Here is a 24,290-nt window from a genome sequence, read left to right on the forward strand (position 1 = left end):
CGGCCAAGGGCACATGCCTGGGTTGTGGGCTCAATCCCCAGTAGGGGGTGTGCAGGAAGCAGCCGATCAATGATTCTCTCTCATCATTGATGTTTCTATCTCTCTCTCCCTCTCCCTTCCTCTCTGAAATCAATAAAGAAATATATTTTTAAAAATAACTAAATATTTGATCTTCAAGAATTTGACATATTTGTTTTGGACATTTCTACAGACTTAAAGAACTCCTAAAAGTTGCAAAAAAGAAATTACATGAATGTGATAATGAAGAGCTTAGTTTCCCTGGAGATTCAAAACCAAGTCCAGCTGACATGGAAATTCAGTCTAAAAAGCCAAAACAGAAGGTAATTTTAAATCAGTTTTGGGACCCAAAATTCACCTAATTTGGGGAAATAGATAACATTCAATGCTTTGGTGGTAAAATATAGATTTTTCTGTTAATTTTATAGACTTGGTATCAGTGAAAAAGACAGCTTTTTCTTTATCACTTTTCTATAAAAAGGGCCTACTGTTAACGCTCTATGTCAGTGGTTCTCAACCTGTGTGTCGCGACCCCTTTGGCGGTTGAACGACCCATTCACAGGGTTCGCCTGAGACCATTCTGCATATCAGATATTTACTTTACGATTCATAACAGTAGCAACATTACAGTTATGAAGTAGCAATGAAAATAATTTTACGGTTGGGTCACAACATGAGGAACTGTATTTAAAGGGCCAGAAGCTTGAGAACCACTGCTCTATGTCTTGAACCCTGGCACCAGCACCAAGTCCAAAAAACTTTTGGTGTCAGCTTTACTGAGTCATAATGAACATACCATGCAGTTCACTCATTTAAAGTACACAGTTCAGTGCCTTTTTCTGTATTCACAGGGTTACACAATCATCATCACAGTCAGTTTGGGGACATTTTCATCCCCCTAAAAAGTAGCCCTGTGCCCTTTAGCAACCACCCTGTGCCAGCTTCCACTTCCCCACTCTTCCTGGCCCTCAGGAACCACTACTGTCCTCTCAGTCTCTCTAGATTTGTCTGTTCTGCACATTACATATCAGTGGAATCACACAGTAGGTGCTCCTTTGTGACTGCCTTTTTTATTTAGCATAATGTTTTCAAGGTCATCTCTTTTGTAGCATGTAGCACCAGTACTTCATTTCTGTTTATTGCTGAATAACATTTCATTGCATGAAGTGACTACATTTTTAAAAATCTATTCATCATTTGATGAACCTTTGGGTTACTTTCACTTTTTGGTGTTGTTACTAATACTGCTATGAATCATGTCCAACTTTTTATGTGAACATATGTTTTCATTCTCTTGGGAATCTTATCTAATAAGAGAGAATGTGCAAATTGACCATCATGCTATAACGGTCAAGATGGCTGCACCCACAGGGGAGGCCAAGTTCCTGAGTTCCCTTAACGAGCCTTAAGGAGAAATCAGCAGTGACCTGAGGCTGCGTGGTGCTAGGCCAGGCCAGGGGACCTGAGGCTGCGCCCTCCCACCCGGCGGGGCTTGACAAGGGTGGGACCGGTCGGGTCTGGATCTAGCCCAATGAGGGGGGGAGCTGGCTGGGTCTGGGTCTCGTGCGATTTTGAGGCACACGTGGGTGGGTGGGGACTTGACTCTGGGTCCTGTGGTGCACCCCAGACTCTGACAGGAGGAAGATTTTCATATACATTTTACTAATTTCCTTCCATTCTGACACTTCTGTTATAGAGAAAGGGCAAATAGCAATATTAAAATATTTCCTCTAATTAATCCCCTTTTAGTGTGCACAAACTTCGTGCACCAGGCCACTAGTATTTCATAACCTTTCATTAACCTCTACTAACCCCTTTTTTAAAAATATGTTTTTTATTGATTTCAGAGAGAGGAAGGGAGAGGGAGAGAGAAACATCGATGCAAGAACATCCATTGGTTGCCTCCTGCACACCCCCCACCAGGGCTTGTGCCCCAACAGGGAATCAAACCAGTGCCCTCTTTGTAACAGGATGATGCTCAACCAACTGAGCCACACCAGCCAGGTGCCCTCTTGGTACACAGGATGATGCTCAACCAACTAAGCCACACCAGTCAGGGCTCTACTAACTCCTTTCTTAACAAAGAAAGAGCTGGCCTTGGGTCCTGAGTTTCAGCAGACAACAGTATCCACCTAGAAGTTAATATTATTGTTTACTTTTATTTATTTGTGAAGGGTCTACCTGTTTATGGCAAAAGACACTGCTTTTCTTATTTCAGGAATTATATGCGGTTTCCTTTGAAAACACATTTATGACATAAAGAACATAGGCATTTTTAAAGGATTAAGTAATGAATAGTCGAAGTTACATATTGATGTTGGAAAATTCTGAAGGTGATACAAACTTGGATAAAGCTGACTTATAGATATTCAAATAAGGAAATGAGAACATAATTTTCTAAGAATGAATATGTATAACTTAGTTGGTAAATTCGCCATGCTCTTAGTTATATAGAATGGAAAGAATTCAGGCATACAGCCTTTGGTGTCTATAAAGCATCATCCACATTAAATATCTAAAGATCCAAGAACCTAAATAATATAATGAACTAACACCCAAATCAGTCGGAAGACAAAAGGCAAAAATGCACGTAAAAGGTCGTTGGTTTAATTCTCTTTTAATGAAAAACAAGAATTTCATTATCATGTTCCTTCATGTTCATGAGTATTTGGGAATTTAATCCTTTAAGGAAGCAACTCTAATTTCACAGGCCCAACCTGTTAAAGAATTCTTTCTAGTCCTCAAAACAAAACAACACAACACCCTTGCCAGTGGGAGTTGAGGCATATGCGAAATAACTCTTAGAAACTGTTGGCAGGAACTGTTCTCTTTCGTTGCTGGTTTCTCATGGAGAAGCTGCGTAGGGGAAGGCGTGGGCAGCCTATGTGGCTGGAACCCCATCCATATTCCTGGCCATTTGCTCTGCAATTTGGCACTGAAAATGGGGATCAAGATTGGAGATGTTTAAACCAATTTGTACACAATGTCAGGAAAGAAAAGAACATTTGGCCTGTTTCTGGAAACCCACCTGCATCACAAATGGGGTCCCCAAATAGCTCGTCAGAGCCTGGAGTGTGATCCAGCTGGCCCATGTCTGAATGGAGTTGAGAGATAACATGTATGTCAAACAGAATGACTTTCTCTTCCAAATAACCAACATGCTCAACTTCTTCACTTAAAAGAGAGGAAAACACCAGAGACTCCAAATAAAGCATGAAAGACGTGTAAACCATCCATTCAAAACAAATCCTTACATTCCAGTGAGTCCCACATTACTTAAATTCATCCTCCAGAGCTATCCATTGCTTGGTGATATTTTCTAGCAGTAGAAACTGGGTAATCTGAACTGTTAGGGGAACAAAATTGGAAACAAAAGTTCTTTGGAATTGATTTCCCATAGGATAGGGATAGAGGTAGAAGCCTTTTATTTTCCGAAGCAGACTTCAGGGGATTCATAGTGTCAGGTCTCACAATGTCCATTGTTTTTAATATCTGTTGCCCAAGAAAAGGGTGGTGCCTGGGAGCTTAAACATTGTTCCTTTGATTGTGTAAACTCCAAAGCTTCCGTGACTGTTGGGATTTCCCCTAAAATTCCAGATATCCTAACGACCCTTGTCTTACATTCTGTTTTGTTTTCATTATAACATTATATTACTACTAGAGTCCCGATGCACAAAATTCATGCAAGGGGCTTGGCCCTCGCAGCCACGGCGGCTTGCCTCAGCCCTCGCAGCCCCGGCTTCGTCCGGAAGGCCATTCGGCTGTTGGGCCTAATTAGCATATTACACTTTTATTATTATAGATTGTGATTAATTCAAATCCACAAAAGACTTCGGTTTGCTAGTTTACCACAATCCCCACTACTTCCTATTGTCACATCCAGCCCAGCTCACTCATTTATGTCACTGGCCCTATCCCTGTGAGCATTTGAGTTTGAAGCCCCTGTCACAGAGCCACGTCATCCTTTATAACAACTTCATTGAGTCTCATTGTCTGGATTTATTAGACTCTGATTCGCCCTTGCTCTGTTGATGGACAATTGGTTTGTTTCCAGCTCATTGCATTTCATTCATTCACTTATTGAACAAATAATTATTGAGCACCCACTTTACTCAGGCACAAGGGATACAGCCGTGAGCATCAGACATGGTTCTTGTCCTCATGGAGACGAAAGCTAAGGAAGAAAACAGGCGTTTATTTTTCTCTCTCTGACGCATTGAGTGAGCACAAACCATGTGTCTTACACACAAGGTCTCACCTACTTCGCTAACTGGCATGAACACCCCTGCCCGCTGCTTTTATGCATCTGTGTTAATATGCCCTTAGTGCAGCCTCCTGGAAGTCAGCTTCAGCAATTATTTTGAGGAAATATTTTTAGATTATATGTAATGGCTTCCAAACTAATCTAAAGTCTTTGTATTTATGCAGGAAGGAAAAAAATAAACTGCTCTAAGGGCTTGAAAATAGAGACAGTACCTGGTCCATCCCTATGGCATTCTTTGTTTTTTGTGTTGTTGTTTGTTTTGTTTTGTTTTTTGAGTAAAAGAAGGAAATGTTTCCACTGATTTTAGATATTGTTACATAATATAGTTTTTTTTAAATAATTGACTTAATAGAAGAGAAAACTCAATTTCAAGTGAATCCCCTTGTTTGTAAGCTATGTCTCCAGTCACCAGATCATTGATTTTCCTTCCACCTTCTAGTCTTTGTCACCCTTAAGTTTCCTTCAGATAATGCATTCACCATCCCATGACAAAGTAACTCTTGGTTGAGTTTTTATCTTAATAAATGTATTGCCCAGTTCATTTCTGAAGAGAGCTTTTTCCTTCCAGAAATTAACCTCATAAAAGTAAAAATAGAAAGAATATCATTTTTTCCAAATAATTTTATTTCAGGGAGGGGGGAAAAATAGTCATGTAAGTACTTACCTTACAGGTAGATATAGCACTTCACAAAGATCCTCTGGGCTCCTACAGATCTTCAGAATAATTGCAAGGAACAGCTGAAACATCTGTCATGCCCCAATCAAAAATGATGCTTCTATGCATTAAGTCAACTGTATGTCAAGAAATTGGATAGTTGAAGCATTATATTTTTATAAAGTGAGTGGGTAGAGGACTGTATTCATGTACCTGAAAACCAGGTAGGCAGATGAAACCATAAAAGTGGTAGAGAGAAATAGAGACATACACATCTATCATTTGTCAATATTAATAACACCTTGTACTTGAAAAGTACAGTACGTTCCTCCTCCAAATTAGTGTCACATACATTGTTTCACTGAATCCTCCTCCAGTCTCCTTAGACCATTAGTTTTGAAGGAAACTCTTTGTTAGAGTAGCATTCTCAGGCTTAGGTAAGAAAGACTGTGAGCTTCAGTATTGGGCAAAATACATTCAATCTAATGAGTCTAAGAAAACCTGTTGAAATTTACTATCTGGAACGGGGTGGGGAAGACGGTGGTTTGTAATGGTAACTATAAAACAAAACAAAACACAAGAGTTTTCTAGCCAAAGTTCTGGGGCGGGGGGTGTTGTTGCTGTTGTTTTTTTAATATATTTTTATTGATTTCAGGGAGGAAGGGAGAGGGAAAGTGAGATAAAAATATAAATGATGAGAGAGAATCATTGATTGGCTGCCTCCTGCATGCCCCACTCTGGGGATCGAGCCCACAACCCAGGCATGTGCCCTGACCAGAAATTGAACCCTGACCTCCTGGTTCATAGGTCGACGCTCAACCACTGAGCCACGCCAGTCAGGCTAGCCAAAGTTCTTCTTCTTTTTTTTTTTTGTCTAAATTTTTACATATGTCTCCTTTTTCTCCAACTGGTTTGTACTCCTACCTGTCACTACAATGGTCATTTATCCTTCCGACCACATGTATATCTCATAAGCAAAAGAAACTGGTAAATGTGGGTATCTACAGCACTGACAGTGTAAAGCACTGATGGCAACTAATTTGAAGAGTGGAAAAATAAGGTGGAATCAAAAGACTGGACAACAATGTAGATGAAAGTGAAGGGAGTGAGCAGAATTAAAGCACAGATGCCTAAAGATCTTGAATTTGAAGGAGGGGAGAGATATTTTACTTTAGACTTCAAGTAAGGAATTTGTATTAAAGATTTCAAGGAAAATCATTAAAAATAATAGAAATAAGATGTGTAAATAAATTCCAAGTCGTGGGAGGAAGAAAAGGAGAAATGAAGGAGACCAGCTGCTATGAACATAGGGGTGCATATATCCTTTCTGATTGGTGTTTTTGGTTTCTTGGGATATAGTCCTAGAAGTGGGATCACTGGGTCAAATGGGAGTTCCTAGCCAAAGTTCTTGATCCCAAATTCTTCCCTGAATATGAACTATAAATGCTGAACTGCTCATAAGGAAGGGTTTCTGGAAGCAGTGTTTGAGCAAGTTCTGTCTTCACCAGCAATTTGCATTTCTCTCTACTCTTAAAGGGGATGAATTCTGCATTTCTCAGTGATTAATAGTAATAATAATAATAGCTTCCATTTGTTGCGTGCAAAGGGTGTGGCTGGTACTGTGCTAATCAGCACATCACGTGTACCACTCACTTATTAATATAAAAACCCTGCGGAACAAGCACTCCTCCTGCCCTGCTGTGCGGGTGAGGGCACAGAGACTCGGGGCTGAAGCGACCTGCCCAAGGTCACAGAGCTGCTAACTGGCCAAGCCAGAGCTCAACCTCGGTTTTTGTTGATTCACCCTCTACTCGTGTTACTTCTGCTTCCTGGGCTTCTCCTGGACGCTGACTTTCTCTCAGACGACTTGAAGATAGGACAGCCATAGCTCCATTTTGGTGATTCTCTGAGTAATGCTTTCTGAGCAAACATCATTTTTATGTCGTGGTCCTACCTGAAATTCCCTAAAATTACACTCACTTGGAATTACAAGGCAAAGGGGGAGGAATGAATACATGATGGGTGTAAAGCTTGGACATAGTTTTCTGAAAGTTTTTGTCACTAAAATGAGATTGGCCTCCACTGTGTAATTTTGTCTGAATTGTCCAATTTTGTTTCAAGTGAGCATCTTGGTAAAACACCAAGTTTGGACTCATAGCCTTTGTTTATCCTGGAAATTTCTAGTAGGTCCTGCTCTTTGGATGTATTGTAGTGAGGCCGATCGAGTAAACAGTGTTGCTGATATGCTCACACCACATTAAAATGGCTTCCCAATTTTTCTTGTAAATCTCAATTTGGGTTGGATAACATCTCCATCAAAATAGACACCAAACGTCCCCATGAGAATTCTGAGTACCTAAGAGATACATGTATTGGAAATGGTTCAGACATGCCTCAGAGTATCAAGCTGTAGGAATGTACGACCCAGCAAAAGGAACAGGAAATAACTTTATGCATACCCAAGGCTTGGGTGTCACAACCAGGTCCCGTCTCCACCCTTTGACGATCATGAACAGAAATAAACTCCATGAAGACAGTTGCTCTGTATCATGTTGGAAAATTTCTGAAGTTATTTCAGAGTCTTCAGACTGTTCTTTAAAGTATTTGTCTCTGAAAGAATTTTAGTCTCTTTAAACAGGAACTCTGCTATTTTTGACAGCTGGAAAAAAACAAGTTTCTGTGGTTGTGGTCCTTTTAATACAGAGCCCAAGATGAACTATTCCAATTCGTCTCTGAAGAGGAGTTCTGCCCAGAGGAGAGAAGGGGAATAGAGAGAAATTGAACAAGGGACGAGGGAAGGAATTAAGGAGGGAGGGAGCAATGAAGAACCACCAAATGTCACCAATGAAAGGCTACGAATGGTTTAATGGTTTATTCATCTACTTTGTTTTTATTTGTCCCAGTTTTATTAAGATATAATGGACATGTATCACTGTATGACTTTCAGGTGTACAGCATAAAGGTTTGAAAGTTTAGTTAGCATTCATGATCTCATACAGGTACAATGAGAAGAAATGGGGGGGGCAGAAAAAAATGTTTCTTCTTGAGATGAGAATTCTTAGGACTTAGTGTCTTAACAACTTTTCTATATCACACAGCAGAGGTCACTGTAGTCATCTCGTTGTACATCACACCCTAATACTTATTTATCTTATAACTGGGTGTTTGTACCTTTGGGCCACTTGTTTGTTCATTGACTCATTCATCGATGTTTTCAGTCACCTCCTGGTTCCAACATTGGTATTTTCATCACCACTTATTTATCCCAGAATGACCTTACCCTGCAGTTGAAGACTTGTCTTGTTGTTGTCATTTTTGGATGCTGGTGCTTGAATTTATTAGACTCTCTGGGTGCAGACCATGTGGAAAGTGTATATCTCATAAGTAATCCATTTCCACTTGGTCTTCCATTTGTCTTGATCTGATTCTCAACAACAAATGACTGCGGCCACCCATATCAGAACTGCCTTTGCGTGCTCTATTTTGCTGTGCGAGCGGTAGCTGAAAGGCCATTGTCTGTTTGTTATTTTAGTCAGTGAAAGGGGATGGAGGGATCGCCCACTCAGAAGACATAAATGGGAAAGACTCCAGCTACCAAGTAAGTGACGGGTGACCTCGGTTCGGTGGTGGGTTTAGCTGTCGTGCCCTCAGTTCTTTCCAGCCTCATCCCAGTGCAATCCTCAACCACTCCAGCTCAGTCAGTGTCTCCAGGTTAAGCGCCTACTGTCTACCAGCACTAATGGGCTCTGCAGATACAGCGTGAACAAGCCAGAGATCCCCGGCTATTTCTTATTGCAAAGCTTTCCCACATGCTCGTCCCTCTTCTCCACATGGAAAATTCCTCCCTGTCCTTTAAGTCATGACCTAAACATCACAGGGGGACTTGAATCAACACGTGTTTCCTGAGTGCCTCCTCTGTACTGGCACTCGGATCCACACAGTCTCTCAGGATCACCTCTGGCGATGTTAAACCAGATGAGCAGTTTTCCCAGGACTTTCCCAGTTTTAAAACTGTTCCATGTCCTGAACCCCCCCCCCCATACTCAAACAAACCAAAATGATTGGCCCCCTTATGTTTGGCCATTCACATGGGCCTGGCACGGTGTCATTACCAGCTCATGTAGTCCTCCCAGCGGCACAGGTATGATTTCTTTAGTTACCTCCATACAGAGGAGGAAGCTGAGAGACCGAACACACAGCAAGGCCACACAGCAAGGTTGTGACAGCACTAGAACCTGGTCCCTTTGACTTCACACACCAAGCTCTTAGCTATTCGCTGTATCTTAAAATTGTCCATGCAACAAAAACAGTGGGGGAGCTGTTTGAATGGGATCACTGGTTACTGGTCTTTTCTGGTGGGAGTCTCTGGCTCATTGTCTTCTGTACTTGGACCTTCTGTGCCTTAGCGTTTGCTAGAACATAGGCAGCAGGGGTCTGACAGAAATACTGAGGACACACGGTTGCAGAACAGCTTCTCGGGTGCACTGAGTGTCTGATGCTGCTTTCTGCGGGGGGGCGGGGGGGATGCCTGCCCTCCAGGGGCTGCAACCTGCTGAGACCTGGGGACTAGGGACTTCGCTGTCTTCCCACTTCCTTCCAAGGCATGTGCTCAGTCCACAACGTCAGTGACAGCTCTCTGGCTGCTCCTTCTCAATCAAACTGCCACCTTGTCATAGAATTTCTGGGCCTGGGGACAGTAATAACTTCATAAATCAGAGATTGCGAACATATATCCAGTAGATCGAATGTGGCTCATAGGGTACTGGGGCTGTGGTTGGCTGTAAATAGCGCTTTAAAACTTGAGAAGTCAGTACTTAAAAATACACATATGTCACATTTAAAAAAATAAATTTTAAGTTTCCATTGAAAAAACAGATCTGACGATTATACTGGGCTGTAATCCCACATAGCCTCTCTAGGCTGGGTCTGAGCAGCTGTTTAAACAGGACATTTGACATTCAGCTCACCACAGTCCCCCTACTCCAAATTGTCTCCCTAAAACATCAAAGACAGCATTGCTTGAACTGGTGTTTTCTTACACTAGAGAAATAGTTCCTTGTCTCTACATTGGTTTCACAACTGGAGGAATAAGGTCTCCAAAAAAATTCTTACCTGTAGCCTCCGTCATGTTTTATTTTATCTGTCTGGCCCCTGAAGACATTTCAGTTCAAGAAAATTGTGGAGAAAAGGCTTTTATTTCCTAGTAGATTTTTTTTTAATCTGTCATTAATTTACCCAGTATTTTCTAGAATTTTGGATTTTACAGCCTCATCCCTCCAAATTGTAGGAATGAAGTAGGATTATAAACATTCCACTTTAGCATGAAAGGATGTAAGTTCAAAACTGAAAATAAAACAATCATCTTCTTTATCACTGTTTTATGAAGCAAAGGGACAATTTCACACCAGAAATCAAGGTAGACATAGAATAGAAACGGTATCCCCAATAAAAGTCGCATGCAGTTGTACATGCAGAAACATCTCAAAACTAGCATTAGCATGAAGGGCTTCAGGAACAGCTTGATCCAGGTGCACACACAATGCCATCAATATGTGGGCTCTTCCTCTCTTCATCTCTCAGCTTTCCTCTGTGTTAGCTAACTTTTCAAACGTATTTTTTCCTGGAAGTGCCCGTGGCTCTGGAAGCTGCAGGCTATTATCTTTAAACCCAGCAGAAAAGGAACAGGACTCTGTCACACAGCTGTTTAAACAAAGCTCTGAGATTAGCTCAGTTTTCATCTGTTTGGCCATCCTGAACCAATCACAGCAGCCCAATCACATGCAATGGTTTGATTGGCCAGGCTGGGTCACGTGCTCCTGTCCAGGGGTATCATTAGTGTGCCTCAACCCTAAGGAATAGACAAGAGGGGAGAGTGGTTCCCCAAGGAAAACCCAGGTTCTAGTGTGGGGAGCCTCTATAGGGTTAAACCTCGGACTGACCTGTTGGCAAAGTCACAAACAAGTCCTAGCTTAGAGGGCACAGTCCTTTAAGCATAATTAGGCTTGACCTTATGATGCTCCCAGATCTTACCTGGGAAGCTAATGGGCTGAGGGAAGTGCAACAAGAACAAAAATAAGGGAAACTCATAAGAACAGTGTAAACAAGTGAAACTCACAAGAACAGTGTAACTTTGGTAACCACTACCTTGTTTACCTCTGACTATAAAATAAAGGCTCAGTTTGCCTCGGGATCTTTCTCTGTGGCCTCAGCCAGGCACAGGAAGATCCACGGAGACTAAAGAGAGCTAGAGAGTTCTGAACGCTGTCTCCGTGTAAAAAACATTCCTAGCCGACTCCGTCCACACCTTTGGGAACCCCTGGACCACTGGGGCTGGACCCCGGCATTCTAGTGCCAGAAAAGGGAAGAATGCTTGCTGGGAAAGCATGAAATTAACAAATTATTAGATGAACAAATAACTGTTCCCTGCTGTGACTGTACCGTAATAAGTATTAGCGCATTTCTTGGTTTTCTTTTTATTATTTTCTTCATTTCACCCAGTAGTCCTGAAAACCTAGATCCCATCCAACGTTTGAGTATCTCTGTTTTAACGTATTTATTGAGAGTTGTCTTGCAGCCACTGAGATGCATTTGTTTGAACTTGCTGTAGACCTCGCACTCCGCGCAGAAGGCCACCACGCCGCCCGAGCCCCAGCCCCAGCCGGCAGGAGCGAGCCAGAAGGGCAAGGAGGGCTCCGCCAAGGACAAGAAGACAGCCGCCTCCGAGAGCAACAAGCAGAGGAACAACAAGCAGGAAGCCAAAGAGCCGGCCCCCTGTGCGTGTGCAGAGCCGGCAGTGGCGGTGGCCGTGGCCCAGGCCAACGCGCTGCAGAACGGGGACAGGCCCCAGAGGAGACGCGAGAAGCGGAGCCAGTCCTTCAGGGGCTTCTTCAAGGGCCTGGTAGGTGGAGCTTTCAGCATTTCTTTCTGGGCTCTTGGGCCAGGGGTGTGCTGATTACCTCCTGAGGGGACCATTGGCTAGGGGCTGGTGGGACATTTGTCAAACAGTATTTATGGAGCACCTGCTCTGTGCCAGGCGCTGTGCTGGGCACAGAGAGAGAAGGTGGGCACAGGCCTTGCTGTCTGGAGTGACAGTCTTGGTGGGATGGATGGGGTGAGGGTTCCGGGTCTAGAAACAGCTGGGAGGCAGAAGGCAGGCCTGTGAGGGGAGCCTGAGAGTGAGGGTGTGGCCTGGCCTTGACCTTGAGAGGAGTGTCAGGGAGCGCGTCTCAGAGGAAGTGGAGTCTTGAACTAGTCTGCGGACAGAGGGACAAGGGGAGGTCTGAAGGCAGAATGTGTGCCAGGCAGAGGGAAGACAGGTGCCAAGGTGTGCTGGAGAGGTGGCAGAGAACTGGAGTTCAGTCTGGCTGGATGAGAGAAGCAAGGGCGGGAGATGTTGGCAGGAGCAGGAGACGACTAGAAGCATGGATGGCTGTCTGTGGCCAAAGGGAGTCTTGAAGAATTTAACCCAGGGAGATGGCTCTAAGCCTGACCCTGCAGGCCGGGCACACAGAGGTGACTACCAGTAAACTTAGCTCCTTCCATCCAAGGAAGCCTGGTCAGCATGAGAGGAGGCCAGACATTAAATAATCATTTAACCTTTTTGTGTTCTTTATTTCTGTCTGTTTAGTTGTTTCCTCCCTAGGCTATTGTCCTTGGGAGGGCCGTGACCATATCTGTCATGGCAAATGTCCTGTCCTCCCTGGTGTGGTGGCTGGCTCGATGCATGCCTCATGGATGGATGAGTGGGTGGATGGATGGATGAGGGGATGTATGAGTAGATGATGGGTGGATGGGCAGATGGATGCATGGATGGAGGGGTGGCTGGATGCATGGATGGATGGATAAATGGATGAATGCATGGATTTATTAAATATTGTATTTTCCATACAAAAAATACAATTAAAACTACTTTTGCCTACCCCTGTATATACCATACTATACTGTATTACCCTACATATATTTATATTATATATACGATGGTTTACTACACTGTACTATATATACTATATACTATGCTATATTAACCATACTAGGTTTCTATATGTATGTATCTATACTAATAAAAGGGTAATATGCTAATTAGACAGAGTAACTGGCCATCTTCTGGATGTCCAACTTCCTTCCGGACAAAGCCATGATGGTGGGGGCCGAGGCAGAGGCAGTTAGGGGCTATCAGGCCCGCAGGCAGGGCAGTTGGGGGCCATCAGGCCAGCAGGGGAGCGGTTAGGTGGCAATCAGGCCAGCAGAGGCGGTTAGGGGCAATCAGACAGGCGGGCAGGTGAGGGGTTAGGAGCCAGCAGTCCTGGATTGTGAGAGGGATGTCAGACTGCCAGTTTAGGCCTGATCCCACAGATTGGAGAGAGTGTAGGCTGGGCTGAGGGACACCATCCAGTGCATGAATTTCATGCACCGGGCCTCTAGTCAGGAGAGAGTGTAGGCTGGGCTGAGGGACACCATCCCGTGCATGAATTTCATGCATCAGGCCTCTAGTATATAATATATTATTCAGTATACACTATCCTATAGTATACTATCCTATACTACATTATATTACACAATACTATCTATATATACTATCTATTATACTACTCTATACTATATGTATTTTACTATCTGTGCTTCACTCTATGTACTATCTGCACTTGGGTTAGGGATAGGGTATATACTTTACTGTCCTATATATATAAGCCCATATTATACTATACTACTTTACAATATATTTACTATACTGTAAAATGGCCAATAATAATAGTACCCCTGATAATGCAGCAAGATGAATAAATCTCAAACCCATTATGCTACATGAAAGAAGCTAGGCTCAGAGCTCTATGCTCTGTGATCCCATTGCTACGGCATCCTGAAAGAGGCAAAGGTCTAGGTCTAGAGAACAGCCCCTGGTTACTAGTGTCTGGGCCTGGGGGAGGGGTTGACTCCGAAGGCCTAGGGATTTGTAAGTGATTGAATACCCTATTTTGGTTTTGGTGGTGGTTACATGGCTACTTGTATTGGTCAAGGATCATAGAACTGTACACAAACAAGGATTAATTTTATTGTATGTAAATTATACTGGACAGAAAAGGTTAAATAATAATAACAACAGTAATAATAGTACTTGATTCCTAGAGTTTATTCAGCCGCATTCAGGTGATGCCTACTGTGTGCCGGGCAGGTACTGGGCACCGGGATACAGCCGGCAGTCCACAGCGCTCCATGCAGGTGGAGACAGTGTGGATAGAGAGTGGTTAGAGAGGGTGACTGACATGAGCTGTAATCATGGAGGGTTTTCTACGCCCCAGGCACGGTGCTAAATGCATTACATGCACAAACTTACTTCATCTTAGAACAATTCTCTGAGATGACTTGTATCACCCACAATTTTATTTTTTTAAAATAATAGTTTATTGATTTTGAGAGAGAGAGAAACATCAATGTGAGAGCCTAACATCGATCGGCTGCCTCCTGCACACCCCAGCCAGGGATCAAGCCCACAACCTTTCAGTGCACTGGATGACACTCAACCAACTGAGCCACACCAGCCAGGGCTGTCACCCCATTTTAAACATGAAGAAACTGGCCCTGGCCAGGTAGCTCAGTTGGCTGGAGCATTGTCCTGATATGCCAAGGTTGCGGGTTCGATCCCCAGTCATGGCACAAACAAAAATCAACCAATGAATGCATAAATAAGTAGAACAACAAATTGATGCTTCTCTCTCTCTAAAAAAAAGAAGAAGAAGAAGAAAGAAAAAGAAAGAAGCTGACTGAAGCACAACCAGTTATTTGTCTAAGATTTCACAGAGCTAGAAAGTAATAAAACTAGGCATTGAATTTGGGCATCTCACGGGAGACTATTCTCTTACCCACCACTGGCGAGTAAGGTGCATTTACTGAGCACAGCACTTGGCCCAGAGTAAGTGCTAACTAAATGGCAGTTGTTGCTATTGATATTACAGATCCTCATTAGGACATACTTTCTGATATTTTTCTCCAGGGACCAAAGCGGATGTTGGACGCTCAAGTGCAAACAGACCCCGTATCCATTGGACCAGTTGGCAAATCCAAGTAAACAAATCGCCACAGTTCCCACCACGTCCTCCTGCCACCAAGAGGCCTCCTCCCTGTCCATCTCCTCCCCAGCCCACTCCATGTATATATTTTTTCCTCTGATGGCCATCGAATGAAATTCTTCCTACAAACCAAGCCTGAGCTGTTGTATATTGAGGTGTATTATTTACGTCTCTGGTCCGATCTTTGCTGGTAAATAATCGTAAGGATGGTTTAGCAGGTTAACTCGTCAGGTCAGAAGAGTGGATGGTGGGGTAGGGTAGAGGGATCTTTCTGGTTAAACTATGAAGCGTGGCAGCGACAAGTTGCAGGAAAGAAATGGCTGCCTTGCGTAATTAAGCTTTGTCTTAAACGGGCTCACCAAGAAGAGAGGAGAATCTGTTTGTTTAAGTTCACCTTTCAGGGAGGGAGGACATGGCTCTGTATTGGGAGGTTGCCAATTCCAAGAAGAGAGGAAAATCTGTTTAAGTTCACCTTTCAAGGAGGGAGGACATGGCTCTGTATTGGGAGGTTGCCAATTTCCTGGAGTGGAATGTGTGGGGAATGAGAAAAGGAGTGAATAAGAGTTGTTTTTTACATAGGGTCCTTGAAAGTTACTGACAAGAGGGGCAAGATTGACTGGAGAGGCCTTGAAACAGTTTGGGTAAACAATTGCTTTTTTGAGGCTCAGTGACAAGGGCGAGGATTACAACTTAAAAAACAAAACACAAAAAAACAAATAAATGCAGTTGCTAGTTTATTTTGCAACACAAGGGGGCGCCCAGGGCTCCATGTGAATCCTGCATCCTGTGTCCCTAACAAAGATGTGGTCCCTGCGATCTTACGTTCTTCATGTTTCTCAGGTGGCTGAGGGGCTTGCTTCATCTGTTCTGTCTGGCACTTGTCTCACGTCTGTCTGTAATTTCCTAATGTTCTCAGGATGTGCTCTGGTAAAACCCTCCCCGTAACCCCAATTAATAAAAATTTACAGAAGATTATTCACCTATGAGTTTTTTAATACTTGTACAGAGGAATAAATAGGATCATGAGTCTATTAAAATGTCATTCAAAAGTCGCATATGATTGGCTGATATCATGTACTGTATCTTTCTTTCTCTGAGTTAATAAAAAAAATACATTGATATCTAAAGCATCTTTTAATTTTCCACTTTTAAAGCAGGTCTCTCACATCCTATGTCTGAGACGCCTTTATCTTCCCCAGTAAAATATATATATCAGTGCTCTTCCTCCAGCTTGCCCTCTGTCCCAGCTCCTCCCAGGTTCCCTGTATGTGGGCACACAGGAAGACCACTGTGTGTGCATGTACATTTGCATATGCACACGCACCTATATAGAAGTGCTGTCTTGGGCCAGGCTGCCTAGAGCTGAGCCTGAGACGGGATTCGTCCCGATGCATGTGAAATCCTGAGGGAGGACTCCCTTCAGAAAGGGAGGAAGAGAGCAGGGCTGGGAAGGAGCTGAGCAAAGCCTGGACTTGGCTGGAGCTGGGCTGCATGCTGCGTAAAGTGCACCCCACAGCAGGTGCTTCCTCCAGCCAAGGGGCCACCCTTCGAGGCAGGAAGGCAAGCTGCTTCCATTGCGCTGAGAAGCGGGGCTCCCTGAGCAGCTAGAGGCCGTCTGCGTGAGCAGTGTCTACTCACAGATACACCCACAGGGATTAACATTCACACCCCTGAGCATAAATGCATGTGTTTATACATATATACATACACTGCATACAGAAATAAATGCATGCACATGTTTATACATATAAACATAAATGCATACAGGGATCGATAAATACATGCATACATTCATATTCAACACACATACAAGTAGTGTATGTAACTAACACAGATACACACACACACTTGCCCATACAAATCCATCACATGTGTGATCCATCACACGTTGATTGGAAATAAATGGAATATATTCTAAGACTGCACTTTAGCCAAAAAAAAACCCATGGATTGGGCAACAAGGTGTTTAGAACGTGTGTTTGGGAGAAGCAGAAAAATGGTATCTCTAAGGAAACAGATTAGGGGGCCTTTGCTGCTGAGCCCGTTGGGTGCTAGGTTTCAAATAAAGACCCGAGGTGTCCCCCATGTGGCTGAGTGACTTCCTCAGACCGCCTGCCCGAGCCTGGGGGTTACTTTGAGAATGACCTCATGGCACCTCATGTCCCAAAGCTTAACTTGGCACAAGTCAGGGAAAAACCCTCTGGGGAAGCCCTTGCTGGGGGTGACGCTCCCCAGCCCAGGGTCACAGACCGTGGGAAGAGGGCAGGGGGCCAGGCCACTGGGGATTCCTTTGTGTCAGGAACCAGCGGGGGGTTTTCGGGCCACACCAGTCCACTGAGAACGGTGAGAGGGTGAGCGTATCGTTTGCAAGTTTCGCCTCACTGGACGCTGGGGCTTTGGGCCTGATGAGCATACGCAGGAGGAACTGAGTCATATGCAGAAGGAGCCCTCCCATCTGCCATCTCCCCCCCCCCCCCAAAAAAAATGTAAAATCTTTAAAGAGGTCCTTTTCTGAGAATCCCCCTGCAGAGCAAGCCAACAGTTTCTATAACTGGCTTCCCATCCTCCTGGCCAAGAAGGAAAGCAATCTTTTCATGAAATTGCTCGCTTTCTAAGGCATGCACATTGAACCCAGCTGACTTATGTGGGGAGCTCTATATTGAATTGTTAACACAGCGCTAGGAAGCAAGTTTGAGTGTTGTGTGGTTGCTGTTTTATGGGAAGGGGGGTGGTTGTGGTTGTGGTTTTGGTTGTGTGTGTGTTTTAGTTTAGAGCCTATTCCTGAGCATTCACAATAAACACAAAGAGGGACTGATGTTCCTCAAACTAAGCCACCCGGGCAGCAAAACTGCCTCAGCAAAGCCTTCGAACGCCCGAAACTGAGAGACGTGGCCTGGGGAGGGGCACGGGACCTTGTTAGTCTGTGCTCTCATTTACTTGTTTGCTTATTTACTTTTAGGTGCACAGGGAAGTGTGTCTTCTCCAAAGTCAAGAAGTGGCCTTTCCCAAGAATTGAGCTATTGAGCTGAAATGGCTGCCACTGGGAACACAAAACAGGAAAACTCGGCTCCCAGGCCCAGCTGACGGTGACTGACTGATGCCCACATATTAACCCCTTCACGGCACCACTGTTCTCATAGGCCCTTTGCGCCCTCATGAAGTTACCTTTAGGGGAAGGGAGCACATACCCCAAAAATGCCCCCAGGGGAGGAAAAAGGGAAAGAAAGTGAAGTTCTTTTATTTTTGTTGTCACCCCTCCCCCACCCCCTCCTCTCTTTAAACAAATTATCAGGGATTTAAACACACAGATACGTAGCTGATTGCCCTAGTTTGTTTGCAAACAGCCCAGATTCAATTAGATTCCAGGAGGCCGGAGTCGCAGCCTCTGTTACCAGCCCCACTGGCTCCTTCTCAAAGCGGGAGCAGATTCCTACCCACTGAACCTGACAAATGTCATTTCTTATGTCAGAGTCCCAAATAGATCTTCAGCTTTAAAAAAAAAAAAAAAAATGCAGTCGGCTAGCCCACCTTCCTTAAAGAGCAGGAAAGCGATTGCAATGATTCACTCACCCAAGGAGCAAGCGCGGAGCATGGCTCGCAGAAACGGAAATGGTAAGGGTCGGTTCTAACCATCCTCCCAACGTGCCCCTTAAGCCTTCGTCAGAGGCACTTCCCAGGTGAGTACAGTCAGGCTCCTCCGTGGTCTAGAATCTAGATCTCGTTCACTCTCTCAGTGGAGAGAACAGAAAGGACGGGCTCCATTAGGAAGAGCAGAAATTCCCGACTGAGCAGCAAAGTGGGTACATTTGTAATTCAGATCCTTAGCGCTGGCCTGGAGGCCGGTCAGCATCCTGCCCTTTGCATAATTTGGTTTTCTGGGGAGTTTAACCCTTTCGCCTCTGTTTCCCTTCCCCAGAAAGCTACTCTTGGAGCCTCTCCATCTCTCGGCCCTTTAACTAGACATAACAGCCCAAGCAATTTCACCGAAATAAGGGAAGTCACAGTAATACCTTAGGTGACCACATTTCACAGCTTGTAGGATGGTTTTTGAATGCATTATCTAATTTGAAGCTGTGCCCCTCACTGAACTTAATTGCTTCCTTTGTTACATTTCATTATGAGGGGACTGTCGTGTACCTGTATGGTTCACCCTCCCCTCCCCTCCCCTGATATCCCTCCCGCCCCCACCCCAAAGGATCACTTCTTGACAAAATGGCCCCCAGCTGCATTGCTGACAATGGTGGCCAAGGAAGGAGCACCTTGCTTACGTAATTTACTCTCCAGAAGGACGTTTTCTTTAAATCTGGCCACACGGGGGAGTTCCAGGACCGGGGGTCTGGAATCTCTAGCCAGGCTCTTTTCCCTGATTGCCTAAATCAGCGGTTCTCAACCTGTGGGTCGCAACCCCTTTGGTGGTCGAACGACCCTTTCACAGGGGTTGCCTAAGACCATCCTGCATATCAGATATTTACATTACGATTCATAACAGTAGCAGCATTACAGTTATGAAGTAGCAACGAAAATAATTTTATGGTTGGGTCACAACATGAGGAACTGTATTTACAGGGCCAGAAGGTTGAGAACCACTGGACATGGAGGTTGGGGAGAAGCAGCTCTTAAGAATGTGTTTGTTGATTGACTTCTAGAGAGCAGTCAAGTTGAATGAAGAGAGCTAAAACAAGGGGCCAAACTGGGCATGCTCCATCTCCCTTCTCGCTCAGCTCCGCCAAGTAGGCACACTGTTACCCTGCTGCTCAGGAGGGGAACTAGAGGTTAGGTCTCCTGCCCTCCAGCTGAGTGTGGGAGGTAAGGCTGGTGAGGATGACTTAAATGCTTTGCTACGACACCAAAGTTGGTGTTTGCAATCACACTGCCCTTCCTTACCTTCTTCCAAGACTGAGCTGATGGGAATGGTAAAACCAACCAACCAACTTTATCTTTATCTTTGGGCTGGGAATCACAGGAGACCTGGACATAGTAGATTCTCCATAAATATTGGCTGAATGGATAAATCGGTAGATCAATATTCTATGGCCACATCCACTAGAAATTGAGTTGCCTCTGGTATGAGTTGATTTTAGCTCCAAGTGTTTGGTCACTCTAATCAGACATCCACCCTCCCTAGGTGGCCAGCCCAGTGGTTCTCAAAGTGTGGTCCCATAATGAGCAGTATCACCTAAGAACTAGATAAAGATGCAAATTACTGGATCCACTCCAGACCGCTAGATCAAAACCTCTGGGGTTGGGACCCAGATGGTTCTGATGCACAAGAAAATTTGAAAATCACTGATCAGGGTAGAGCTACCACTTCACTGAACATCAACTTTAGAAAAACAGCCCTGAAGATGCAAAGATAGCAACTAACTTTCGGTCTGAGTCTATGCCAGGTTGAAACTTAACCTAAGCTCTTAAAGGCATGTTTTCATGTTTGTGGGAGAGACAGGCGAGCAAAAGACAGTAATAATGTCATGAAAGAGAGGTAGATGCAAGAGCTGTGGGACTCAGGAAGGCACAGATAAGAGCCAGAGGGGTTCTCAGTAGAAGAGGAATGCAAAAGCAAGTAGCTCAGCGTGGCTGGAGTGAGGCTGAGGGAGGACAGATAAGACTGTGGGGGCTGGAGAGGCGGCTCTGACCTGATCATCAGGACACGTGGAAAGGAGCCCACAGGAAGTTTAAACTTTCTCCCAAGGGCAATCGGGAGCCGAGGGAGAGATCTGACTGACTCAGATTTGTGTTTTGGTTGCAGGTAGGATCCAATACAAAGTCAGTTCAACTAACATTCATTGAGTGACCTGAACTGTATACTAGAAATAATGCATAATCATTTTCTTTTTAAGCCTTTCTAAAGAGTATAAGGAATTCCCACTTTTCCCCACCAGAGTGGCTCAGTTGGTTGTCATCCCATGCACTGAAAGGTTGCTGGTTCAATTCCCTGTCAGGGCACATACCTGGGGTGTGGGTTTGATCCCCAGTCAGGGAGTGTACAGAAGGCAACTGATCAATGTTTCTCTCTCACATTGATGTTTCTCTCTCTTTCTCTCTCCCTTCCTTCCTCTAAGCATGTCCTTGGGTGAGGATTAAAATAATAATAATAATAAATTCCCACTTACATAAAACTTCTAAATGGCTTTGGTCCTTAAGTGGATACTTAAATGCTTATTTCCCAGGGTCATAAGTGTGAACCTGGAAGTTGGCCCCAACCACTCAGATGTTCCACACCTATGACCCGAGGCTGTGAGATCTTGATCAAGTGACTTCACTTCTCAGAGCCTGAGTTTTGTCCCTGCAGAATGGGAATAACAAGGGTACTTATCCCCGAGAGTCAGAGGGAAGAGGAAGGAGACAATGCATTTATAGCAAGTACCCACAGTGCCTGGTGCGCGATAAGTGCTCACCCAGCATTATTGATGACATCTGCCCACCGTAGAATGTATGTGTTCTCTGGCTCAGGCTGAGAGACCACCGAATCTTTGGGACACCCTTAAAGTGTGTCCCAGTCTCTCCCCACCCAGGTAACAGTTGGCTGGCTGGCTTATCCAAAGCAAGAGAAAGGGAGGAGAGAAGAAAAAATAATGTTGATTTTCCCTGGTGTCCAACTCGTTCTAAAGTAAAGTCCCCTCTGTGGGAAGGGACTGCCCTTGGCTTTCCTCGGTTGTATGTATCTATAATATTAGCCAGGTTGCCATGGTGGCATCTCTCCGGCCCACCTCTGAGTTCACCTGCAACAACGACAGCCTCCCACCTCAGAGAGCCCTCCCTTGTTTGCTTTCCTTCTGGCGGCCTTGTCCAGGGGTGGTGGGGATTTGTTCAGCCCAGGTTGCAAGGCATTGTGGGAATGCCTGAGGTTTCATGCCCCCGGGCATCCCTCAACCAATGAGGCACGGAAGACAGCAGGCAATATCTCAGCTCCCCATCTCTCAGCGGGACAATTTGGAGGCCTCTTATCCATGTTCCCAAAAGGGTCCCCAGCAAGACAGAAGCCTAGCTGCCCCCAGCAGTAACATACTCATGAACACCCCACCCCCATGTGTACGTCCTGGGATCTCTTCCCAAATAAACTACCTGCACCCATGTTCTTGTCTCAGGGTCTGTGTCTAAGGCACACACGTCAGTGTCTCACGTAGGGTCCTGTCTGGAAAACCCAGCTGGTGCCAAGGGGTTCCATGGAGGGAACCCACATGGGCACTGGTTGGAAAGGTGCTGGAAGAGTGGAGCAGGCAGGCCTGTGACAAGGAGACATTAGACAGAGAAGGGAGCAGCAACTACATTAGCGCCAGGCAGCCAAAAAGAAGTGATGTGCCCGGAGCCAGGGAACCTGGGCCGGAGGAGAAACGGAGCACCATGTGGGGGTGGGAAGGGTAGACAGGGCTAGAGGGCTCTCCAGAAGCCCGGCTGGATGACGACGAGAGGGTGCCAGTTGGCAATGGAACCTGCGCAGAGCAGTTTGAAGGGCAACATGGCAAATAGGCAATAAGAGCGAATAGGGCAGCCGTGGGCAAACTACGGCCCGCGGGCCGGATCCGGCCCGTTTGAAATGAATAAAACTAAAAAAAAAAAAAGACCGTACCCTTTTATGTAATGATGTTTACTTTGAATTTATATTAGTTCACACAAACACTCCATCCATGCTTTTGTTCCGGCCCTCCGGTCCAGTTTAAGAACCCATTGTGGCCCTCAAGTCAAAAAGTTTGCCCACCCCTGGAATAGGCAAATGCCGGGCACATTCGGAAGCCCTGCTTTGAGGGAAGACGGAAATCAGGGCTCCACCATGGCTAGGGCCCCACTCCCTAGCCTGGAGGGTGACCATGGAGCTTATGGCTCCAGGGACGGCCCTGCCACTTCCTTTATCTTCAGATCCTAGTAATGGTTAACCACGCAGGCTCCTGGTCCAAAGGCCTTGGTTGGAATCCCAAATCACTCAACGCCTTCAAGCCTCACTTTCACAGCCATGAAACAGAGGTGACAGCAGAATCCACCTGTGGCGTTGCGTTGCCATGGGGATTGAATGATAGACTCCAGGGGAAGCAGTTAGCACTGTGCCCGGCACACAGTAAGTGCCTAATAAATGCTCATGCTTATCAGAACATCTGGAGACTTAGCTGCTCTCTGGCTACCTGGCAGCCCATTAAAATTCCTGCTCAACCTTGTTTCTTCTCTTTGCCACCCAAACCCCCAATGTCAATGTCTAGAATCTGCCTCTCATCTCTATTTTATTGCCTTTTTAAAAAAATATTTCCACTCTCACAGAAATTCTGCCAGAATTGAGGGAGAAACAGCCTTCCCCTCCCTCCTGGGCTGAGTCCTCTCGCCACAGCCCCACCCCCGCCCTCTCCCGGCCAGTTGTTCACAAGTAGCTTAGCAGTTTGGAGGATACAAAACAGGAAATTATGCACAGCTCTGACTAGGGCAAAATCTTATGCAAACCCTTCATCAGGCAGATTGCTCCGGCTCTCAGAACCTGGGGCCTTGGAAACCAGGTCCCCTCGCCAAGATCTCCTGGTCTGCTTAATCACTTCCTTTGCAAATGTACCACCTCTTTGACTCTGGAATGGAAAAGAGACGGTGAGAAAGAGGGAGGCGGGAGCTGAAAATGCTTTACGTCAACCACAAGACGGGACAGGAAATTCTGGAATGAGGGGAGCATTTTTCTTTAATCTCTCAGTGAGAGCCACAGCAGCCTAAGACAGCTGCTCTGGGCAAAATGGCCATTCTAGCATATTCTTTTGCTGTTGATGCTCACTCAGAGGGAAATGTGTGGCCTTCTTCAGTCAGGGGCTTCATAGAGAGTATTGGAGCAGCGAAGATTCATCCTACCCTTTAGTTGACTCAGGCAGCAAACGTTTGTTGAGTGCTCACTGTCCCCGGGGCTGTGTAGAGAGGACTATGGGGGGGGGGGGCTCCAGACAGGCAGAGTAACTTCCCCCCCACCCCCTCATGCCAGGTGAAAGTTCAAGGGCCTCCAGGAGGCTGCCTTCTACCAGAACCTGCAGTGGGTGATCCAAAGCTGTTGTGTCATTAAAATCCCTGAAAGACAATCACAAGTGGCTTCTTTTCCTTTCTCCCCCTCACCTTCTGAGCTTTCCCTGGCAAATCAGAGCTATGTGCTCTATTAGTCCTTAAGGAAAGGCATGGTCTTACCTGTGATTTTTATCTGCAACTGGGGACCAACCCATTAATGTTGAGCCAGTATATGGGATGGGATGGGATGGGATGGGATGGGATGGGATGGAATGGGATAGAACATTTCATGTCTAATTATAGGTAATATAGGTAATAGTGATTAGTGAAG

At 45.1% G+C, this 24,290-nt stretch overlaps 2 long non-coding RNA genes across 2 annotated transcripts; one reads left to right on the top strand and one right to left on the bottom strand.

Moving 5' to 3' along the window:
- Positions 1–2,462: 2,462 nt before the first annotated feature.
- On the bottom strand, positions 2,463–4,333 carry LOC106726085. Its single transcript, XR_001362094.1, has 3 exons — positions 4,126–4,333; positions 3,047–3,112; positions 2,463–2,953 (listed from the first exon to the last, which is right to left on the bottom strand). It is a non-coding gene; the product is annotated as an uncharacterized LOC106726085 (long non-coding RNA).
- Positions 4,334–8,329: 3,996 nt separating this feature from the next.
- LOC102258112 lies at positions 8,330–15,976 on the top strand. The gene is made up of 4 exons (XR_001362098.1): positions 8,330–8,535; positions 11,545–11,835; positions 14,926–15,431; positions 15,510–15,976. It is a non-coding gene; the product is annotated as an uncharacterized LOC102258112 (long non-coding RNA).
- The last annotated feature ends 8,314 nt before the right edge of the window (positions 15,977–24,290 follow it).

This window comes from Myotis brandtii, unplaced genomic scaffold (genome assembly GCF_000412655.1).
Source record: "Myotis brandtii unplaced genomic scaffold, ASM41265v1 scaffold225, whole genome shotgun sequence".
Classification (NCBI taxonomy): domain Eukaryota; kingdom Metazoa; phylum Chordata; class Mammalia; order Chiroptera; family Vespertilionidae; genus Myotis; species Myotis brandtii.